Genomic DNA, 24,804 nt, shown 5'->3' with positions numbered 1-24,804 from the left:
TTATTAAGTGTATTAAGAAAAATATGTCGAATGTTTCAAAAACTTAAGAAAATGGAAATTTAATAAATTTTTTTTAGATTTATTTTATTTTTAGTATTTTTACTACTATATTATTACTTAAATTTCGTATTTGTCTACAATTTTTAAATTATACGGTTTATTAATTAAGTATTTATGTCAATACAAACTGTATGTAAGTTTGAACATCAATGATATTAGCCATTGAAAAGCAATGATTTTGCCTCTCTTAAAAAATAATTAACAACACACCCTTAACTAATATTATACTGAAGCTAATTTAAATATAATACATGTACGTATATGTGTAATGATTTATTTACCATTAAAGCAATAGTTATATTTAGTCATTTCAAAGAATTCAAATAATTTATGAGAATTATATTTGCTAATAAATAATTAGTTGAAAATTTATATTTATTTTAATACTTATACTTTATATATTATTTACTATTTATTTAGTAGTTTTTAAATAATAGTTAAAAGAAAAAAGAGGACGGTCAGGGTACTCATTTGAATTAAGTATACAAGCTAGAATTCTAATCAATATATTATTTTCAAATTTCATAGGTGCTTAGCGCATTAGTGGCCCATTCAAAATTTTTGCAAATATTAGTTATTATGTTCAATAGAGCTGTTGTGGTCTAAAGAAATGTTCTGTATTTTACAAATATACTTAGTTTACTCCTGTTTTTACTCTATTTTAAGATAAGTTTGTTTTTGTTTTTAAAAAATTTTCTTAAAAATTAAATATTTTACATTTCTATCGCGATTTACTCAAAATGTCATATTTGCAAGTAGGTAACTAATGCGCTGAGCGCCTTAATTTTAATAAATTTAGATTCGGGTCCATTAAAATTAAATACTCTTAGTAAAATTAATCAAATTTTAAGTAATTAACTCACCAAATTTTTATATAAATAAGTAGTTCAACAATATTTTATAGATCAAATTTTTATGTATACAAAAATTTTTAAAACGTTTTAAGGCCCCTGTACTACACCGCAATTTCTTTGCGAATTTATATAAGATTTTTCTATAATTTGACTTAGACATTTTGAATGTATTTAAAAAATTTCTAATTTCCTTTTTTTAATTTCTCTTACTAAATTTAAAATTTCTTTTCAAAAAATTTTAAGTCCCTTATGTCATAAAATGTCAACTTTAATTTTATTCTGTTTATAAATTTTGAAAGCTTTTATAAATTATAAATTTACAATAAATACCTACTTAAATCTGAAAAAAAAATTATAACAGCTACTTAAATGAAATTCTAACACTCTAAAGTTTCATATATGTATGTATTTTGTTTAACCCTGAACTTTTTTGTTTTTTTTTTGTTGAGTTCAAAAATTTCAATTTCTAATTCAAATGAAAACAAAATTACGTGTATACAAAAAAAAAGAACAAAAGATTTTTTTTTAATTTAAAATTGCAGTCGACTTCAAAAACATTGTACAATTCAAACACCAACATCAGGTGTTGATAACATTTTTTTGGACAATGAGTTAAATTCAAAAATGTATTAAGTAAGTACTTGCAATAAATTTTTACAAATATTGTGATTTTTTCAAAATCATGGGGCTTTTCTAAAAACGTATTCTTAAAGTTAGAACTATAAAATCTCTCGCATAAAAATTTAATGGAGAACTTGAAATTTTGGAATTTAAAATATTTAATTTTAAGGAACTGTCAGAAAAAAGATTAGACAATTGCTTCAATTAAATTAAAAAATTTTTAATTGACCTTAAGTTTATTGATTGGGACACAATATTGAAAGCCACAATAAATTTACAAATATCAGGAAATTAATTTAATTGCCAGTTTAAAGTTAATATTTATCAAAGTGTTGCTATACGCACATAAGTAAAATTATCAAATAAGACACATGACGGCACATGGATTATAATATTACCGAGACCTGTATACCAACTAAGTGTAGCTACATATGTCAATAGAATAAAAATTTAGAATTTAATGCAAATTTTATACAATTTTTAAAAATATACAATTGAATCGAAAATTGCATAAAATTAAAATATAAAACAAAAAGTCTGGCCATAAAATGCATAAATAAATTGAATAATGAAGCAAGTTATCTAAAATTTTTGTTTGTTAGATTTAATTACTTAAGTTTTTAAAATAAAAAATAGAATATTTCATTTTATTAAAAATTTCTTGTGATGTCTAGTGATTCTTATCGCTTCTTTGAGTTTACCTAATTATACAACTTAATTAAAATAAATGAAAATAGCCAATATGAGTGAAATTTCATAAATCTTTTTTTAGTTCAGTGAAATTAATTATCTAATTATTATGTAATTAAACTAACCTTTATATTTGTAATTCTATCTTAATATATCGTAATAATTCTAATCAATTTAAAATTAACTTGTTAAATAATGTTTAACATTTTGTACTTAATTGTGTAATCAAAATTTCATAGGGACACATTAAAATTAAAATAAATTTTTTGCTTTTTTAAATATTGTAATGAATGTATTAAACTTTAATTAACAATTTAATTACTCAATAAGAGTTGCTTTTAATTATTCAAAATTGATTTTGTTTCTTAACATGCACATTAATTCATATTATTAATTAGTTTTTAATTATAAAGCTTATAATGGTTACAATAATTTAATAATATAAATAGATTTGTAAAAAACAATTGTAATTGTATAACAGATTTGTAAATTGAATTTGGAATAATTCTAGGGTGAAATAAGTCCACTTTCTATCCAAATATTATATTAGGTTATAAAAAGAAAGCGAGACTTGTGTTCTTTATTCGAGAAAAATGTTTCACTCAATTCTAGTTTTAATTCCTTTAGTTATAATAAAAAAATCTATAAGGTGGCGCGATCCAAAGACTGACGCCATCAAAGCATTTTTTGGACTTAGAATTTTAATAACTAATTGTTATAATATCAAATGATTTTTCAAATCTCATCTATAATATTGTCTCTCTATTTTAGGCATCGCGAATCGTGTTTCGAATCGATAATGAATTATTATTGTAAGAAAAAAAAAGTGTTTAAAAAAAATTTCGCTAAGAATCATGAATCATAAGATTGTCTACAATAAAATGGAAGAAATGAAAAAGAGCTGTAAAAATCAAATTAATTTTTTTTTTTTAGTAAATTTTTAGTGTTCTTTTTCATTTTTATTACGAAATTTAAGTTAAAAAAATTTTATAATTTTAAAAAAAGATTTTGTAGTGAATAATTTAAGGGTATTCGAAATTTGTGATTACGTTTGGAAAACTTATAAAAATTTACCAAATTTTTTTGAAAAATAGAGTGAAACATGAAACCGATGAATCCTATGTCAATAAGGTCAAAAGTATTTTATCAATTCACATTCAATCCTTATAAGTCAATGATTTTTCAAATTCCTGTAAATCCAAGTTGCCTGAGAGACAAAAAAAAAATCAAAGAATATGTTTAAACGAACATGAAATTCATATTTTTGGGGTACAGACGTTTTTAACTAATCGTGACAAATTTCGAGTCAATAATTATAAAAATTCCAAAAAAATGTTGACAAACAATGCTGTAAGTAAATCTCTGTAATATTAAGCCAATGTTTGGTCAGTGACAAGGATTTTATAATATATAGCATTTAAAGTTTTGAACATAAAATTCCTAAATACTTAAGTGTACAATTCTTACTTGGAAGTTTTATAATAAAATTAAATAATTTTATTGAAGCTTGCTAAATTTTAAGAAATTGCAAGCAAAATTCAGTTCACTTTACTGAAAAATTCAAACTTACTTATATATATTAATCTTCAAGTACAGCATATCCTATGATTGCTTTCAGGTTTTATCACATCAAAATTAAAATATACTGGTATTGTAGGAAAATCTGACATTAGTAATAATAATAAATTTTTTTTTGGAAATTTGTGAAATTTTCATTTTCACTCTCTTATTTGCTCAGAAATTGAATAAACAAATCGTAAATCGCTGTTTTTATAGCATTATTAGATTCTTTTCATTTTATGTTATAAAATTTTTTAAAACACATTTTATGAGGAAAAAGTCCAACTTTAAGAATATAAGTAGGTAGTGATATGGGAAATTCAATGAAGTTCTCTATAAGATTTTAAAGGAGAAAAAACAAATTTTATTTAATTACTTAAAAGTTTTTAATCATTCTGTTTTATACATTCAATATTAGAGAGCATTAAAATATTTTAGCAATACAAAGTTTAGAAATAAAATTTCGTAAATATAAGAGAAATGGGTATGGAAAATTCTCACCTAATATTTAATTTTATATTGATTTTAAGAAAAATTCTTAATACTGCCTGTTTATTTTAAAAGAATAAACCTACACTTGCCTTAAAAAAAATTATTCAAATTTTGTATTAGAAAAAAGAACTACTCACTTATGTAATCTTAAATATTTTCACTATGAAATTAACAAGGATAATAAGTTGTTGTTTTCCGACACACTTAAGAGCAAGTACCTACTGCATTTTAAGATGCATGTAATGCACTTTCAAATTTCACATAATGAATTTAAAAGTAAAAAATTTAAGATATTTTGTATAAAAAGTTTAAAAAACTCACAAAAACTGTACAAAGCAAAAGTTATCAAAAAAATTAATTTTTAATGTGGGCGTATAAAAAATTGATTTTTTTTTTCATTAGTCATTCTTATAGTATAAAAAATTATGATGCATCTCTAGCATGTTTTATACAAGAATGCAGCAAACAAAATAAATAATCATAATTAGACAAAAAATATGCATTTGTATTAGTTTTTCCTCCTCTTTATTGAATAAATTTGAGTAGGATGGAAAAAAGTATGTTAAAAAAATTCTAGGTCTTACTAGAGTTAATGTTTTCCCATTGATTTCAATCTATTACCTAAATTAAATTCAATCTATTGAAAATTATTTTAGAAAATTTCGAAATTTTCAATCTTTTAAAATTAAAAAAATTTCCTTATAAGCGACTTGTAATATTTGTGAACCTCAAACATAAAAACTTTCTTTTGATCATATGAAAAATTCTAAATTATCAATTCTTTTTGTATTCTTATTGATTTTATTTTGTAATCTGATTGAATTTTTATGAACAAATGATTCGAATAAGATGATGATTCATACTGTTGTAATATTATTTATAAAGTCAACAGCAAATCATTTCAAAAAATGTGGATGACAAGACACTCGCTTGCAGATACAATGAAGAATAATAGATACAAATATTTCAGTAAGTAAATAGATTTCAGTAAATAAGAGACAGATTTTAGTGCATTTTCGTAATTTATGTTAATTGAATATATTTTTCTGTTCTCTATGAAAGGTAAATTTAACAAATAAAAATCCCGACTGCTATATATGAAATTTATTTTATTCGGACTACTTGACTTGATTTTTATGATTTACTTATGATGAATAGATGAAATTTTTTGACTGAAATTTAATTTATTTAAAATTCAAAATCACCGAAAACAATTCAGTTTCCAGATGATTAACAATTGATTTATATTTGAGGTTCATTAATTTATAATTAACCATTCAATTTTATTTTTTCAATATATTTCATAAAATTTTGTGCTTTTTACATTAATTTTATTATAGATTAACCTTGAACTGTTTCTATGTAAAAATTAATTTTTAAAATTTCGCAAAAAATTATTTAAGTAAGAGTATTTTAAGTAACTTATTTATTGTTTTGCAAATATACACAGTAAATATCGCAATTGCAATTTTCTTCTACCGAACTTCAGTTTGTTTATTAGTTATGTAAAAATATGAAAAATTTGAATTATTAGATAAGTATTAATACGATTGGGGTTTGCAATACTTATGGGAAAAATGTGTGATTTTAATAAAAAAAAATATAAAATTTTACGAGGCATCATACTACTTATAACAAATCTGTGACTTTAAGAAAAAACTGCCTCAATTTAACAAATATACATTTCTCACTGTATAATTTTGTCTGCAGGGTAGTCTTATAATGTTATCTGGGTTTTGATTTTATCATTTAATAACTGAACTTAATTGCTTCAAATATTTGTACTGAAAGTATTAATATTGACAAAAATTGCACTCTTGTCCAATGTTATCATAATAATTAAATGTGTTATACGAGTACTATAAATTTTAGTTGAATATGGAATACTTACGTTCTAAATGAAAATTTTAAATTTTAATTAAATTTGTAATTAAGAGTTAAGTGCTAAAATAAATTTATTGGTGCTTGTATGCATATACGTATATCACTTGTACACTTAAATATTATTTATAATTATGAGAGCATCGCTTTAGAATTTTGTGCCCAATTATCATAAGTGCACTTACAAATATTTTAAGAACAACTTATGCAGGTCTTTATCTATACGATTTTGTAGCCAATAACTTAATTGAAATAATTTTCATATTTAAAATAAAATAAGTACTTGCAAGTATAGGTATTCAAAAAATTAGTTATCAAACATTTTTTTTTAAATTAGTAAATTGCATATACTCAATAAGATTAGATATTATTTGGTAATTACTTATTGTTTGAATTGTTTTGAACACAATTCAGAGTTCATACAGAATTATTCAAGCTAAACAGAGTTCATTAAATGATTATGTTTAAGTTTTTAAGTTCATGGTTATTATTTAATCAAAGTTACAATATTGAATAGAAATCAATTGGACTAGAAATAAATTATCAAAAAGGAATCTTTTTCATTTAAAAAATTGTGACTTAACAATTTAGAAAAGTTCTTTTAATTGAATAGGTATTTGTTATCAAAAGTAAAGATCAATATTAAATAAATTTCCGGGTTTCTAGAATAATTATGGACAGGGTGATTCGAAGATACACCAAGAAGTTAGGAGCCATTTTAAAACCGGGTAGAGGGTTGAAAATGAGTAATATTTTTGTTCGGGACATAGTGTTAAATCAGAACCGTTTCCAAGCGAATTTTAAGAAATTTTAAGTATTTTTGTTTATAACATACGTTCCAAAAAAGATAGAAGTTTCAAATAAATAGTTTTTGAAAGAGCTTTAAATAAAAAAGAGAGAGATTTAAATAAAAAATAGCGGGTTATTTAATTTTACATGTTTTTTTTCGGAAACACAAGCATTCGAATTTTAGGAAAATTCCAATTTTTCTCATCTTTTATTTTTTTACATTTCTTGTCCCGACAATTTCTCATGAATTCTTTTGAAACTTCCAAAATTCTCTTTACCGAATTCGCCAGCTGCTTAAGTTTTTGTTTAAGTCGTTCAACATTAAAATATCTTTTATGATATAGGAAGTATGTATATTGCAAAAAACCCATTTCTATTTCGTTTTTCAAGGTTTTGAATTGACATTACAAAAATACAGAGTGGGACACAATTTTTGTTTATAGACATGATGTATGGTATTAAGATTTTTTATTTTTTGAACGGCTTTTGATGATAAGTGAGGCATGAGATAATGTTAAAGATGAGAAAGATAATGTTAAATGTTTCTTTTTAAATACTTTAGAATGCTGTAACAGTGTTTTTAGGTCTATACTGTTAAAAAATTATTAAAAATTTATTAGTTTTGAAATCTTATTGAAGATTACTGATTTTAATAAAGAATGTTTTCTAACTCTTACAAAAAACATGTTTTATACAAAATGAAAAATCATCTTTCAACTTTGACGAGCTGTTATCCTGTCTCAATGTCCATAGAACTGCCATAAAAGTTTGCAGTTACATAAATATTTAAACGTTTTGCAAATACAATCAATTAATATTTGATTCGCCTCAATAAATAAACGATTAGTTACATTACCTTTTTTTTTAATTAACAAAAAAAATTTATTGTTATAAATTGGTAAAAAAAAAAAAATTCAACCTTGTATTCTAGTTTTCATTAAAATAAAATCTTTTTATTCATATTTTCATATTTGTTTAATTTATCATAATTCATCCATGTGTTGGCATCTCTCTTCCTTAATATTTATCCGCACATTGATATTAAAAAACACAAAAGGATAAAAAATTAAAAGTATTGAGTAGACACAATTTTTTTTTTCACAAAAACACATTAAAAATTTTTCATAGTCAAACAATTGGCACAAAAAAAAATTAATAAATCTGAACAAATAAAGGAAAAATTAATGATTTTAGATTTCAGGATAATAAACTATATGAATGTATGGAATGTGTTATTTTACAAAAATTGTTATTTATTTGAAAAAAAAGAAATGAACTTTTGTTTTCATAATATTTTCATTATCCTTTAAGGTCGTTTAAATATACAATGTGCGGTGTAATTTTGTTTTTATTTTTTTATTTTTATGATATCAACAAGCATTATAAAAAACAATCCAACCTTGATGTCAGTATAAATCAATTGAAAAGTGAATATTAAGGAAAACAAAAAAAAAAAAGAAAATTCGGCGCATGTACAAGGATTTTATTTGTTTTTTTTTTTTAATAATAAAATGTGTATAATGGGTATGCAAAATACACAAGTGTTTAATATACAAAATGTATTTTTGAACCCCTTCATATTTTTGAAAATAAAATACTTTGTGTTATAGGAAATATGTGCCTACATGTAACAATAATTTTTACGCGCCTTATACAACTTTGAAATAAGGATTTTTGTGGAAATGAACAATTAGTTATAAGAATTTTTAATAAAATGTCCGCCTGTTAATCTATAATAATATGCAATTGTCTGGCTCTTTTTAATTTCTACTAATTATATAAAATAGAATTCATGTATACATAAGTATACAGTTTCGTTCCCGAATAGAATTATTAGAATTCACAGGAAAGAATAGTGCATGTTCAAACAGGAGTGAATAGTGCATAGGATTGTAGTATTTCAAAAATACAAAATACATTCTTTGCACTTATAGGTGCAACATTAAAATAAATTTGATTCAGCAGAAATATACCGAAAATCATAGATAAATTGAGCCGTTACATACGAATAGTTCGCAGTTTCATGAGATATGCATCAGAGTACTTTCCATACTAACGAAGAAATCTTACATAAATAACATTCACACCAAATTTGTTGTATTTACACCTTGTATTGACTATGTCTATTACATGGACTTAGTAAAAAATACTGTTATATGAACTTAGTTAATAACTTTAGATTAACTGTTATATGAACGCCATCTTCTTGCTATTAAATAGCTTTGTTTTTTTTTTTCAAATAATTGTGTTCAGAATTGCATTTTAAAAGTTGAAATTTTAATATTAAATATTAATTTATTTCAGATTTAGAAACTTTAAAGTCAAAGAATCAATCATAAATAATTGTTGACGTCAGAATAAGTTTATGTTTTTATAGTTTGTTATTCAAATCTGAACGTCTGACGTTTATTTTTTTAAAAAAACATTCGTTTAAATTTATTTACTAACACTTGATATCGGCTCGGACTAACTATGCAATTTATTTATTCTTTTTATTTGACAATTCTTCAATTATTTAATCAACTCTTATACACCTATAACGAGAATTATTGATTTTAAATATTCAAATAAGTAATGATTGATTTACAATTCCGATAAAAAATAAATAAATGAGAAAATTCTTTTAATTTTCTTTCTGTTTTTTTGTTTCTTTTTATTTATATTTGGTTTTTTAAATTAATTTACACTCAATTTATTTATGTGATAAATATTGAATGATTTTTCTAAATGACATAATAATTTTTTTTTCCATTTGCATATTAAGTGTAAGTGCTTACATATACATATGTATGTAATAATGGATTTGTTCAATAGGTAAAGTACATTTTATATATAGGTATATATACAGCGAATATGAGCGCAACTTTGTTATCAAGTGAATATAAAAAATAATTGAACATTTCTATTTTCATTTAAGACAAAAAGAAATGATCAACCTAAAATAGTGCTGTCATTTAGATTGCATTATCAATTGTAGTAAAATTACTAGAATATAAATAAATATTTGCTGAATTTTTTGAATACTTATTTAAAATTTATATATTTAAAATAGGAATTGAAAAGAAGACTCGATATACATATTGTGTGTGTAATTATTGAAAATGTTCAATTAAATTGAAAAGAGGGTTCTAATTTTCCAATGATTCTCGTTCTATTTATAACTTTGTAATAAATTTTGTTAACTCTATGCAAAAATACTTATATTTTGATTTTTTAAGAAAACTATTCCAAAACATACCAATTCGGAAATATTCTTCCTCAATCCATAATTTATCATTTGGAGCCCATTATTCAGTATTCAAGCAACGGAGGAATTGTAAACAAGGTAAAACGTCAATTCTGCTACCTACTTTACTTATTAAAATTAAACATCATAAAACGGTAACACTCTTTTCAATTTTAAGAAATCATAAACGGTAACACTTCCACATAAATCTTATTGAATATAAATTTTAAGATTTAGTATTATAATATAGCAGTCAACCACAAAAGATACTAAATACTATAATAGTTGTTAATAAACTCAACTACTATTCGGTTCGTTAAACTGAATATTCGGAATAATTTATAATTAAATTTTATTTATTTTAACCAATAGCGATAAAATAAATTTTTTTTTATTAACAATTTATATTATTAATTTTTCCAATAACAACGGAAGAGTAAAAGTTCATAAATGATCTCCAAAGTACTCATAAAATACAATTATTAAATTTTATGTGTAAAAAACTACAAGTACCCATGTAAAAGTAGGTAATGTTTACATAATAAGTACGCAGTATTAAAATATTACTACGGATAAAACATAAATTTTGTTATGTATTAATACTAATTATTTTAGTATATATGTATATATAAATTATATAGTGTTATATACAAGTAGTTGAATTAAAATAATTGAAAACAATAATTATTATAGAAGCTGTTTTGTTACTGTTAACTACTTGTAATAATAATTTTTTTTTTTGAAATTTATAAAATATAATTTCAACTTTAATCTTGTGGTCATTAAAAAAAGTTGTATATTATGTGAATATTGTGGTTTATAATTTAATTATTATAAAAACAAGTTTTTGATAATTTATTTATTTTTACTGAATTTTGATTTATAATAGTACGTATTTATGTTCATAATATTGTTTTCATTCATAATTAAGTGTACGTTCGAAATACATTTTTCTTAAAGACAAATATGCAAATATCAAAATAATTTTTATTTAAGATATTCGTAACATTTTATGTAAGGGATGCGGGACTCGATGGAGCTCTCGAAGCGGGGTGATATAATTCCTCCAAACTAAAAAAAACACCCAAAGATAATAAAACGGAATTTCATGATCTTCAAAATAAGCATAAGAATTTGGGTTTGTCTTTTAAATTCGCCGACTTATCAATAAAAATGTGAAAACAATTTAAATATTGAGATAAGAGATGAATCTTTTAGTTATTTAAGAGATTTAAATGTGTTTTTTTAGGCTTATGAAAATTTCAAAATTGGCTGTCAGTTCAAGAAACAGAAATGTAGCATTGTTATAACCATTTAATAAAACAACCACACTTCTAAATACAAAAAACGTACATACATTATATTAACTTATCGCAAATAGTTTGCCATTACTTTTTTTCTACTTAAGAATTAATATTGCGGTAGAAATTTTTCATATTTTTAAAATAATTAATTTAGTAAGTTCGAATTTAAAAGTTCGAATTTAAAATAATTTATTAAAATAATGCAAAGCATTTACAACTATAATAATTTATAAAACAATATAATGGTTTCGTTTAGTTATTAGTCAAATTATTGTCAAAAAAAAAAAGTCATCAAATTGACATTTTACTACTCAATTCTACTACTCTAGTCGTCACATTAAGTAAGGAAATGTCATTAAATTTTTAGGAAACTAAAATTAATTTTAATAACTTCATTTCTTCTAATCTATTTTGTCTTAATTTGTTATACAATATAAACAATAATAATATTTATAATTTCTTTTTATATTTATAGTAAATTATTCAAATATATTTTATTAAGTAAATAAAACTTAATTTAAAATAAAAATCATAAAGTGTTAATATATTTATGTATTTTAAAGAAATAAAAAAACTTTAATTATTAATTAAATAAATAAATTTAAAAAATATTTTAATATCGCGATATTAAAATAGTGAAAACTAATTTGAGCCATGTTTCGCTCAAATTATTAATCGTGAGTATTTATGTATAATAAAAGACAAATTATATTTATTAAGATTAAAAAATATTTAATTGTTTTATTATAAAAGTTTGGTTTTGTGATTTTTGGAATTTTGTATTTTTTTTTTTTTAGATATAATAATTAAAATAATAATAATATTTTAAATATTAATTTTCTTAGTTTTAATATATTAAAAATTTTTAGTGTACCACTATAGTTGAGTATGCGTATTGGAATGTAGTGTTACCTTTTATTTTTTATATTCAAAATAAAAATATTCCAAATTATAATATTATGAGTTTAAATTTTAAAGGAAAATTAAATGCGTATGTTATTTATAAAGCAAGTGTAAAATTTGTGTTTTTTTTTTATGTAATGAAATTGTGTTGTTTTTAGTTTATTATTACGATATAAAATTATGCATTTGAAAACTTTTTCCTACTTATTAATTACTTTAATTATATTTGCTATAGTTATTAATTTTTATATTCGTATATTGATTTTAATATATTATTTTATATTTATATTTTGAATTATAATTTTTCAGGATAAGTATTTTATAAAAAATAACAATATACTTATATTCAAGTTTACTCTACAAACAGGTTACACTTTATCTTTGATTTAGTTTTAGATTATGTAACTTTTTAACTAGAGTAAAATAACGACTTTCCTTGAACACTGTCCAGTTTACAACCGAATTATCCGGAAACGGATAAAAAAAATTATTCAGGGGTAATTTGAAGACCGATCCAAATTCTTTAAAATTATGAAAAAAAAATTTAATAGGGTAAATTTCTTAGTAATTGGCCACTTCGTGAAAAATTTAACATATTTTGTTTTTGACTTACTTATTTCAAATGATACACTGTTTTTTTTTTTTTTTAAATAAAGAGCTACCTTTCAGCTTTCCATTGCTTATTGATAATTTTTAAAGTGATTAAAATGTTATCGCCATATAAGTCGTTAAATCAAAATTTTTATTTTTTACCGAAACCAAAAATTTTCAACTGGGATTTTAGGAAATATTTATTTGCGTCCTTTCTCCTCCCCTCAGGAACGATTCTTGTCATAAAATTGTCCCACCTTTCAGCTCCCGAGAAATTAAACCACATTACAGGTTCCCCTGTATGTATATCACATGTATAAACCATAACAATATATTATGCAAAATGTTATGTTCTACTGGTTTGTGCCTGTGCTTGTTTATAAACCTAAGTTGTACATAATGTATAAAAAAACTAAATAAGCAATATATTTTGTTATTAGTTTTACAGCAATATTTGTACACTTTAATTTTACCTGTAGTTATTAACAGGTTTTTAGTATACAGTTACTTATATGGTAAGGTCACTTGTCTAATTAATTTTTTTATGGAACAAATTAAATTTACTTACACACTGATATTGCAACTTATATAATATAAAGTTGCATTAATCAAGTAATAATCAATTTATTCAAAGTATTAATGATAATGTTTCTTTTGTGAAAATATTCTTTTTTTAATCTGTTAATGTAAGTTCGTTATCCAATAAGGAATATCAAACGAAAGTAAATTAATTTTTGCAATAAACTTTTACTTTAATATCGCCAAATCTCACCTTTAAATAATTTTGTTTTGTTTATTGGATTTTTTTAGGGTGTATTGCAGGTATAGAGAAGTTTAGATATAAAAACATTGTTCATATGTTTTGTTGCATTAGAATTTTGCAGACGTTTACATAAAAAATATTTGATGTGAAGCCAACGGCTTGTCCTTTAACAGCTCTTTCTTTGATAATCTTAATTTTGTTTTCTTAAATTCCTTAACTTTGATATTAATTCCCATCCATCTATTCTGCAATAGGTACGGAGAAATTATCTTTCCTATAATTTCTAAAATCTATAAATATTTTGGGTTTTCTTGAAATGTTTGAGAAGTCTATAAATGAATCTCTAATATCTAAATGGCTACTAATTGTATAGTATAAAATAGTATAAAATAAGCATAAGACTAAAAATAAAAAATCTATCCATATAAAAAAATCTGAATACATAAGTAACTTAAAAAGGTAAAAGTGAAAAGTTTTCAAATTTAATTTTAATTTGCAATTCAAACTCTTGAAAACATTTTTGGAACAGCGTTGTAGCGCGTTTATTTTTGTTTCATTTCCTTTTATTCGGTAATTCATTATTGTTTTTAGTGTTATAACGAGGTCAGAAAACTTTAAACTTAAAATAAAAAATAAAAGTTACAAATAAAAAAAAACTTAAAAACAAAAGAAAAAAGAAACAAAAATAAAGTTAAAAAATACAACGGTTTATTTTTTTTTTAATTTGTAATTTTTACCGCTGCCAGTGCTGCCACTTTTGTTATCGTTGCCTTCGTCATTTATTTTTATTATTATTATTTTTTTTTGTTTGTAGATTATCACAGCCATAAAGAAAAAGAAAAATTAAAATTTTTTTGTTTTTTTTTTATTAACCGAAAAAAAAAATTTTTTTTTAACAAAATTTTTACCTCTTAAATTGAAAACCATTTTCTGATTACCTGTTACATCTACCTTCTATTTGAGCTTTTCATTATCAACTTCAATGACATTTTTCAAAATACGAAACAAAAAATTTCGTTAAATATTTTTTTTTTTTTGTTGTTATTATTCTTTTTTTTTGTGTTTTTTAAAAATTTGATTTTGTGTCATATGACTCATTATCATACATACAATATGGGCTCAATTAAAGACATGCTACTTATGTATTTTTGTTTCATAAATAATTAAAAAAAAGAAATAAGACCATCTTCATATTTTCATTTTGCGGAACGCCTAACAATTCGAAAATTCATACACATACATACATATATATGTATGTATGTATTTACTTAGTCACATAGTCAAATTACGATAAAAGTGTACGGAGTAAGTGAGCAGAATGCAAAAATAAAAAAAAAGGAAATATGTTTCTTAATAAGTTCCAAAAAAAATCGAAAAGTTCAATTCAAACATGTAGAAGCAGTTTAATTATGATCTGTGCGTTGCTTTCAGAAAGCATATACCTAACTTACTCCAAGCACTTAATATTCCTCACTGCATTAAAGCAGCCTAATAAGTTGCCTATTAAAGTAAGAAAAAACAGAATGTAGCTGTGATAATTTCTCAGGTGCCGTATCGTTTGTGCCTTATAACAAAATTATTAATTTTTTTCGTAATAAAATTTTTATGTATGGTTTAGAAGTTCATAAATTTATAGATTCTAAATGGAACTTTAAGGAAAACTTTATTATTTTAATAACAATATTTTTCATACAGAAAACTAAATTAAATAAATTAAGTGGAAATGAATAAAAAGAAACTGAGTTTATATAAACAAATAATGTTTATATTATAAATGCATCAAAATATTTCAATAAGTAAATAATTAAGTAAATTGATTGAAAAGAAATAATTTTTTACATAAATTTAAAAAGACTTTTAGAATAGGCACAAAATTAAAACACAACTAGTTCATTAATATATCATAATAAGTATTACTTATACAGAGCAACAATTATCATTGTATTTCCACATCCCTTAAAACTTACAAAGTGAATACATATACCCACATATACACAACATATTTAAATGCAAATTCAAAATCTCGCATTGTCTACTCATCTATGCTGTTATTGAAATTGTGTACTTCTCCTTTTAGAATGTACCGTAATTTAACTTAAAAACATTTGGTCACATTAATATCCGTACATGTATTTAAACAAAAGAAAAATAAAATACTAATAATAAAAAGCAGTCTGTTATAAAATGATACAATGTTGCACAACAGCATAAAATTAATTTAAAAACTTAAATTTTATAACTATACTTGTTATGGCAGCAGAATAAAATTTTAAAAATGCGTTGAACCTAAAAGTTTGCACAAAAATTTTTTTTTTAAATTTTAAACAAGTTTGTTATAAGAGTTTTGTGTGTTTGTTCATATTTATATTCACAAATCAAAAACCTTATATACATACGTTTGTATTGATTTATATATATATATATACTTATAATTAGGTGTACGAGTAAGTGCTATTCAAGTTCGTTCAAAGTTACCAATTTTTCCTTATTTAAAAATAAATAAATACTTGGTATTGTTTTTTTTTGTTAATAAAGTGACCATATTAGGGAAACAGGCTTTTATTTCAAGTTTGACTTTTGTTTTTTTTTTTTATTAAACAAGTTTTATTTTTTGTTTTCTTTCTTTTAGTAGTAAGTTATTAATGTTTTTATAAATTTTGATTTATTTTTTAATCTAAAATACATTATTTTATACTCATACAATAAATTAAAATTCGAATCTCTTCCATTACTATCCATGAACTTGCCCTTCTGATTAAAGTTAAATTTTATATTTAAATACTTGAATTAAGTTAGTTGAAACTGCAACTTAAAATTTAGCAAAAAATTGTAATTTTATATTCAAGATTTTCAGTAAAAAATATTCTGAAAAGAAAAATCAAGTTTTTGCAATAATTTTAAGGGACCTTGTATGATTTTTGCAAGGATTCTATTAATACGAGTAGATCAAGTGAATCTGGTAGAAAATATGAACTTGATTTTAAGTATAGTTATGGAATTCCAACTTAATTATTAAAAATTCGAAATTGAGAATGGATAATGCAGAAAATCAAGTTAATTTTTTGGTATAAAATTTTCTTTTGTAGGTATTCTATAAATCTTATTACATAAAATGGAAAATAGAGTGTTTCAAACATAATAGCTTCTTAGTATCTAATAAAAACTATTGCATCTTATTTTAATTAGAATCATGAATTTTTGATTTTATGACCTGTTCTATTAGTTTACTAACAAAATGTTAAATTTGTTGCAAACAGGAAAGGTCTTCTTCCTAAAAATTAACCTTTAATACAAAAGATTTTCGATTTAGTAGAATGATTTCTTTTGTAAGTAAATCAGAGGTAATACGTACATATATGAGCTTTCCGAATAAGTACATATACATTTACTATATTTATTTTGCAAACCCGAACATCGTTTGTTGGAAAAAACTAGCGTCATTCCTATCTAAAAAGCAAATTAATGCACAGTAATTGACGTCCAAGCATTGCCTATTAAAAATAATTGAAATAATTTAAATTTTTAATTATTTATATTTAAATTTTATTAAATTAAAAATACTATAAGGTAAGTGTAGCTAATACTGACAGTGGCGGTAATACTGACATATATGAGGTTTTTTATAATTATTAAGAGATTTTCTCTATACAACATATATATATATTTTTATTTCCAGATTAATTCAAATTATCGCAATACTTTCTTTTATTTACTTTTGAAATAACTCCAAAATATTGAACATAAATCAGTTTTGTTTCCATAGACATAGCAATGGTGGGTTGAATTGGAGAATTTCTTATACTTTTTGCTTAATTTTTCCGATTTTGTTTTTATTGTTTTTTGACTTATTTGAGGGTTAAAAATATATGTATTTATATTAAATTAAATATTTTGATTATTTTTTATCTTATTTTATAAGTAATTCGGAGTAAAAACATTAAATAAATAAGAATTTTAACAAATAATTTCTGTCAGTATTAGAAACATCTAAAATTCGACCATGCTTCTATTACTGACATATGTGTCAGTAATACGTCAAAAATCCGTATTTTTATAAACTACGTCATTTTTAAAATGTTTAAATTTTTATTTTCGTATTTATTTAATTAAAATCGAATTTGAATTTTCTTTCTAATGTCCGAATTCTGACACTAAGAATTTACTACAGGTTCGGAGTATTTTACCTTTAAAAACTGGTGTCAGTAATACGATCTAAAGAGGGTCAATATTATGTACAAAATTATGTCAGTATAAAGTTTTAATTTTGACATTCATTTTAATTAATTAAAATAATTTCTTTATACTTTAAAATTGTTTAAACTATTTCAGTCAAATGAAAATCGATTACATTTGTGAAAACCTATATCTGACTATGACCTTTTTACCTTTTTAATAGTGATATTCGTCTAATAAATTGTGTATCAATATTGTATTCAATACTGTCAATAAAACAGTACAATTCGGTTTCTAAAAAAATGCTTTAAAATTACTGTAAACGTTAACGTCATAACAAATATCACAACGGAAATGGTTCTCTTTAAATAAGAAAAGTAGTCCTTTTTAATAACCCAAAATGTTGTTCTAAAAATTGAGAATGGGTTGCTTTCGTTACGTACTTAATACATAAATAGTCTTTGTTAAAGCAAAAAGCAGCTTTAGAATAGGCTTATTAGCAGCTTTAGAATATATTGATCTGATTTCTTATAATTTCGTGTGATATGGTACATCATATTTTAGGTATTATTTATAAGAATACATTTGTAGCAAAACTTATAATACTTTATAAAACATTATGTAATTTCGAATTAGATTTTCATAAATATTTTTTAAAAATTTTTATTTATTCATTGTTACATATTAAGACTACTAGCAAAAGTACATTCTACAGTAATAATAAATTCAAATCAGCTGAATTTCACATATTTTTACCTTTAATTCAATAAAAAATATGTTTTTTATTTTTGTTTGAATTATATTTTTATTCATTTTTAATTTTTTTTAAATAAAATGAAATATCCGTAGAAATCCAAATTATTATTCCATTTTTATTGAATATTATCATTTTAACCATTTTAAACCATTATTCATATATAGAATATGGATTACAGCATATGAAATTACATTGTCAGTATTAGGAACACAAACTGTCAGTAATAGACACAAACATTTGCGGTTATGTCAATATTAGGAACATTTTTGCTTTTCATTTTTAGTCGAAAAATTATGAATTAAAAAATATTTTGATTAAATAATTTTATAAAAAACATCATTCTCAATTATCCAATTTATTCAAAAAATCGGAAACACGACCATTTATTGTGTCCCACATATTAAATATCTCACGCCAAAGTTGAATTTGTTGCGAAGTATGTCAGTAATAGGGACACTTACCTTATTTAAAATTCATTTCTACGAAGTGTTTTGATTTTTAAATTTAAAAACAAAAAAATTTTCCTCATGTAGTATGCACGGTTTGATACTTAGAACTATAGTGTTTATCCTCTAAATTTTGTATAGCTTCTATGAACGTGCACGTAAATAATAAATGCATTTTCATTTTTATTTTTTTTTTTTTAATTAACATTAAAAGCATTGTTGAAATCCTTTTTCCTAAATCCTTTAACTAAAAAAAAAAAAATTTTTTTCCAAACAATTTCCTTTTAATAGTCTCTCTTCCTCTCTCTCGGCTTGTTGTCGCATAAGAGGGAATTTAAATGGAAAATGTACGACGTATTCACTGACACAACACAAGTTATATTTAAAAATTTTCATTCTCTTGGTGTTTTTTTTTTATTTTGTGATTTTTCTTTTGCTTTTTTAATAATTACAACGTTACACAGAACAAAAAAAAATTTTCTTTTTTTCACAAAGCTTTTGAATTTTTTTGTTTACAAAGAAAATTCAAAACAGTGTGTAAGTGATAATAAGACAACGAGTATAAAATAATCATAATAAAAGCAGCAACTAAAAAGATCGCTTACAATTGCTACCCATTTCCTTCCTCAAACGTTATAACTACGCTTTTCTTTTTTCAAAATGAAGGAAACACAAAAAATAATCTTGAAACAATGATAATTGTACAATACAAAATTTTTTTTACACGATATATACAATTATAATGTGTGTGTGTTTTGTATATTTTTTCTACATTGAATATTAATATGTGTTTGTGTGCAAACGACTCAATGAATGAATAAAGATTAAGTACTTTATATTATGTTACATAAGCAAATAATAAAAGTTACTCATTACAACATTTTGCGTAGATAACCTGAAAAATAGTTAATTTTTATCTTGGAAAATTTTAATAGTTAAAAATTTAAAAATTTCATGTTTATATACATACATACATACACTTATGCGTATATATGGCTAAATAGTGATATAATTATAGAGTGGGCAATTTGTGATTTCCTCTTTTCCAAATACTTCTAAATAACAGGACAATAATAAAACTACTGTACTTAATTTTTTTATGTATATTAATTTTTGACATATATGTTTGTATCCAAGTTTTGAACCACACAACATTTACCAAGTTTAAGCTATTTTCTTAGAATATAGCGTAGCTTGGTTAAATTTTCCAAAACATTTGATGATGGTCCAATATTTTGTCAACTACAATTTAATTCAAGTATCTGTTTCAAGAAGCGTAGTCCAACTGAAATTGGTTTAAGTTTTTAAAGAAATTTTGGTGACTATATGATTGACTTGTCTGGTATATATTTTATGTGTTTCGAAAAATATTTTTTCAATGAGAGTCCCATTTAACATTCAAAATTCTCGTTTCATTGTTTATTAATTCCAATTTAATTTTCATAAAGAAATAGGGATAACTTCAACGTTTTGTGAAACGTCCGATTATAGGCAAGTATACTATATACACTTACAACACTTACTACGAATCCCTACAACCAATCTACGCAATTTGTGAAAAGAATAACAGAATAATAATCTATTTGACTCAACCAATATACAAATATACGTGTACGTATACGAAATTTCACACTAGCATAGTATTAAAATGAATTAAAGTACGAATAATAATGACTCCTACATCGTATTCCATTATCATAAATGTAATAATATGTAAGAAATTTTAAAACTATTACACATCACTCTGATGCTTTTTCATGGCATTTTTACTAATATTTTAAAAAATTAAGATAAATGAATACAATGTTATTAGTTACGTATTTGTTATATTATATAAAAACGTAAAGATAAAATTGAATTAATATACGAAATAAACTTAGAAAAAAATATATACCAAAAAATCAGAGGAACAATCTTTTCTATATAGTCCAAAGTTGGTTTCCAAGAAATTTCAATGTTTTAAGGAACAATAATTTTAACCACTATTGCTCGATTGTTATACAAAATTAATCACTGATAAATTTCAAAAATGAAAAGAACTCCAGCAGAAGCTCTCTAAAATTCATTTTAACTTTTACATATAAAATTTTTGAGATTTTCTGGAAATATTTTCAGATTACATTTTTACATTTTTACAAGTTTAAAAATTGGAATATGAATTTTATAATACTAGTACATTAAAAATAAAAACAATGAGGAAATTACGTTGAAAATAAAAATTTTTAACTTCCTGCTAAGAAAGAAATGAAATTATAACAGTTGAAATTTTACTTATACACAAATGATTTTAAATCTGTATAGTACGTATGTGTAAAATAATTATGTTTACAAGTGTTTCTAGAAAATATATAAATACTCGTATTACTTGTACTCTACTACAAAGCACGAGCCTAAGATTACCATATTATCTTATCTTTCGAATATTACTTAAATAAATTTCTTTTAACGTTTCTTGCCTAATCTTTAAAAGTTTTCAAAAATAATTTCAGTTTTTAAAAATAGTTTCCTGATGAAAATGAATTTATTTTATTTTTTTTGATTTTTCATAATTAATTTTTAATAATTTGAGTTCCATATGACATGAATGTAGGTTTTAAACATATCGTATTCTTTTTCGAATCGTGGGCTACTAAAAATTCTTTTATCTTAAATATAAGCTATTCTTACTTTTGATCTTGAAATTATTCAACATTTTTTCTCTGATTTTGCTGATGTCTTATTTTGTAATTTTCTCAAAAAGTAATTCGAACAAATTTCTACCACAAATATTCATTATTCCTATATGGGACTCTGTATGATTTTCGTTTCCCTTACCGGATTCTCCACTACTAATCTAAATTGTTTTTACTCACTTAATTTTTTTTTTAAATTTTTTAATTATCTCAATATGAGGGTATCATTTTCCACATTGTTATCCATTGTGAAAGCAAAAAATATGAAAAATACATAATCCGAAATTGAAGGGAATATGTAGGTGTCGCCCTGTATCATTTCAATTAATTTGTTATAAAAAAATTTAACCAGAACTTCATATAAGGAAAATATTCAATTTTCAAAATGTTTTTAAAATTCAATTTCTAAATATGTACTACTTTCCTTCTAAATTAAAACAAGATAATAAACAAATATTATTTCTATAATCTGGCAATCCTAATAGATTAACTTTTTTATATATGAGTATGAAAAGAGTATTTGAAAAATAAGATAAGCTTTTACATTTTCTTGTTTTGCAAAAATTTTGAAATTTTTTTGCAAAATTTTTTTTTTATTTTTTTTTTTTGTTTTTTATATGATAGCTATGTGTAATTAGTGTAAATCTTTCTTTAGTGTTCACATAATTTATTTTGAGTATAAAGCAATGAAATCTTTGTTGTACAATAAGGAAAGTAAAAGATAAAGGATAAAAAGAATAAAAGAAAATAATAAAAGTGAGAGAGAGTCACAATTTAAAAAGTGATTTTAATCCTTATGATAAAAGCATGTATGTATGTATGTGTAAGTATATCTTCTGGTGAAATAATTTTAAATCAGAAATAATATAAAAAGTAGGTTAATGTCAAATTTTATAAAAATTTTTTAAAAATATAATTTTGATAATTTTTTTCTCTTGTTTGCAAGGACGAAAGTAATTTTTTTTCGAAAACAAAAATATTAAAAAAACCTTATATGAAATGAAAGTGTGGAAGGCAGCACATTAAGTAGTAAATACAATAAGCATTTGTAAAATTACATAGTGATCTTTCATGTTCCTCTCATCTTTTAAAAGCTTGTCTGATTTTGTTAGGTTTTTTGTTTTTATATTTTAAAGAAATGGCTTTGTTTATTAAAATCTAAAAGTGTCTTCTTTATAAGATTTTCTGATCACATTTAAAATAATTCTTCATTTGTTTTATAAAAATTTAGGTTTAAAATATAATAAACATTTTAAGCAGCTAAATATTTTATTCAAATTATTGGCAATGCAAATATTCTCTGAACTCCATCTAAATTTGAATTTTTAAAATTGAAATTCTGAACTCCATAGTTTCCATCTAAATTTTCAAGTTATATGACGATTTTTTAATTACTAAGTTTATTTATGATGTTTTAACACCAAATTATGAATAAGTGTTTAAAATGAAAAATTATTCCTCTTTTGTGCTGTAAAATTTATACTTGAAAATTAGAAATTGCTTATTGCTTGATAAATAATTTTTAAGCGCTTAAATTCACTGAATTCTAGAAGTACGATTGATTTTGTTGTTAAAGAGTTATAAATATAATAATACGAATGATTGACAAATCTATTTGATGGGTGTACTTGCCGAAATTCTTGATTTTACACCACAAATTTTTAATTTTAGTCCTTAAAAATAAAGGAATTTGAATTTATTTCCAAAACATTCTTTTCCTATTTTCAGATTATTTTTAAATTTTCAGTATTTTGTAAAATTTGCAATACTCTATAACCTTGTTGGCATTTTTAAAAGCTTTTAAATATATTTTACTAAATTATAATACAAATATGTAAATTTTCTGTACTATAATACGAACAACTTCATATAAAATAGCTACAAATAAACCATAAAAGTCATAAAAGTGCTGTTTTTTAATCAGATTTATTTATTTTTCAATATAGAATGGTGAATTAGCGGAAGTATAAAAATCATTTATAAAATATTGATTTTCATGTAATTTTCATTTTACATATTTATATAGAATTACCAAATACCAATATACATACCACCTAGATATTAGGTATGTACATCTCTATATACAAAAAATATATTTGCATATTTTGTCTAATTCTTATTCCCCCTTTATGTAATCAGCTTTTTTGCAAATATTTTGCACATTTTTTACAAAATTTTTCATTGTCTTTTACTTCATAGTTTTTGTATTTTCTATAAAAATCATCATTAATAACATTTGATATTTGAATAAGTGATTATGATTTCTTTATTACAAAACTGCTTTAAAGCCATTTAAAAGTCATTCAAAATTAATAAGTATATGTTAGCTTATTAACCATTATGCTTAGAAGAATTAAATTTTGTATCATATTTTTGCACTGGATTTTAAAATGAAATAATATACTTAAATATAAGAAATTAATACCGTCAAATATGTATTTGAGGGGTTCATGAATATAAACTGCATTTCCATGGAATTAAGTGCAATATGGCATTATTTATGCCATATATGACAAGTGCAATACCTTTAAACTGAAGAGAAAAAACAACAAATCCATTCTATGTATTTTATTTCATCTTACTAATCTTCTATCATAATACTACTAGTAACAAGTACCTTGTTCTCATATTCTTTAGTAAATTGAACTGAAATATTCTATAGACTAACTCAAATTCAATGAAAATAAGAAATTTATTTGATATTTATAGTAAAATATTTTGATAGGCCAAAGAAAATCATTATTTGATGAAATTGTCACATATTATGTAAATTGCATACTTTTAGGAGAAAATAATTTTAGCTATGTAAGTTGAAAACTAAAATTTATAAAATAGAATATAAAATTTGAAATTAAATTAAAATTTATTTATAATAAAAAATATTGTTAAGATGACAATTCCCAGCTATTGATTGGAAGCAGTACAAATTGAATTGAGAATGTATTTTTGAATACAAAATCAATGAATTTTCAGGCTTTTTTCTTATTTTTTGTTAGAATGTTCAAAAATAAAAAAAAAAATT

General features: G+C 22.7%; 1 protein-coding gene across 2 annotated transcripts in view; it reads left to right on the top strand.

Moving 5' to 3' along the window:
• Window positions 1–24,804, top strand: part of LOC129606162 (uncharacterized) — an 82,227-nt gene that overhangs the window by 8,198 nt on the left and 49,225 nt on the right. The window contains exon 2 of one of the 2 annotated variants that reach the window (XM_055516301.1): window positions 11,953–12,154. The exons of the other annotated variant lie outside the window; for it this stretch is intronic. The gene's annotated coding sequence lies outside the window, so the exon portion shown is untranslated. The remainder of the gene's footprint in view (window positions 1–11,952; window positions 12,155–24,804) is intronic. 2 annotated transcript variants of the gene reach the window in all.

The sequence above is a fragment of the Condylostylus longicornis genome, unplaced genomic scaffold, assembly GCF_029603195.1.
Source record: "Condylostylus longicornis isolate FDR11 unplaced genomic scaffold, ASM2960319v2 ptg000017l, whole genome shotgun sequence".
NCBI lineage: Eukaryota > Metazoa > Arthropoda > Insecta > Diptera > Dolichopodidae > Condylostylus > Condylostylus longicornis.
The sequence above is the reverse complement of the archived record's forward strand: the minus strand, read 5'-3'. Positions and strand labels throughout refer to the sequence as shown.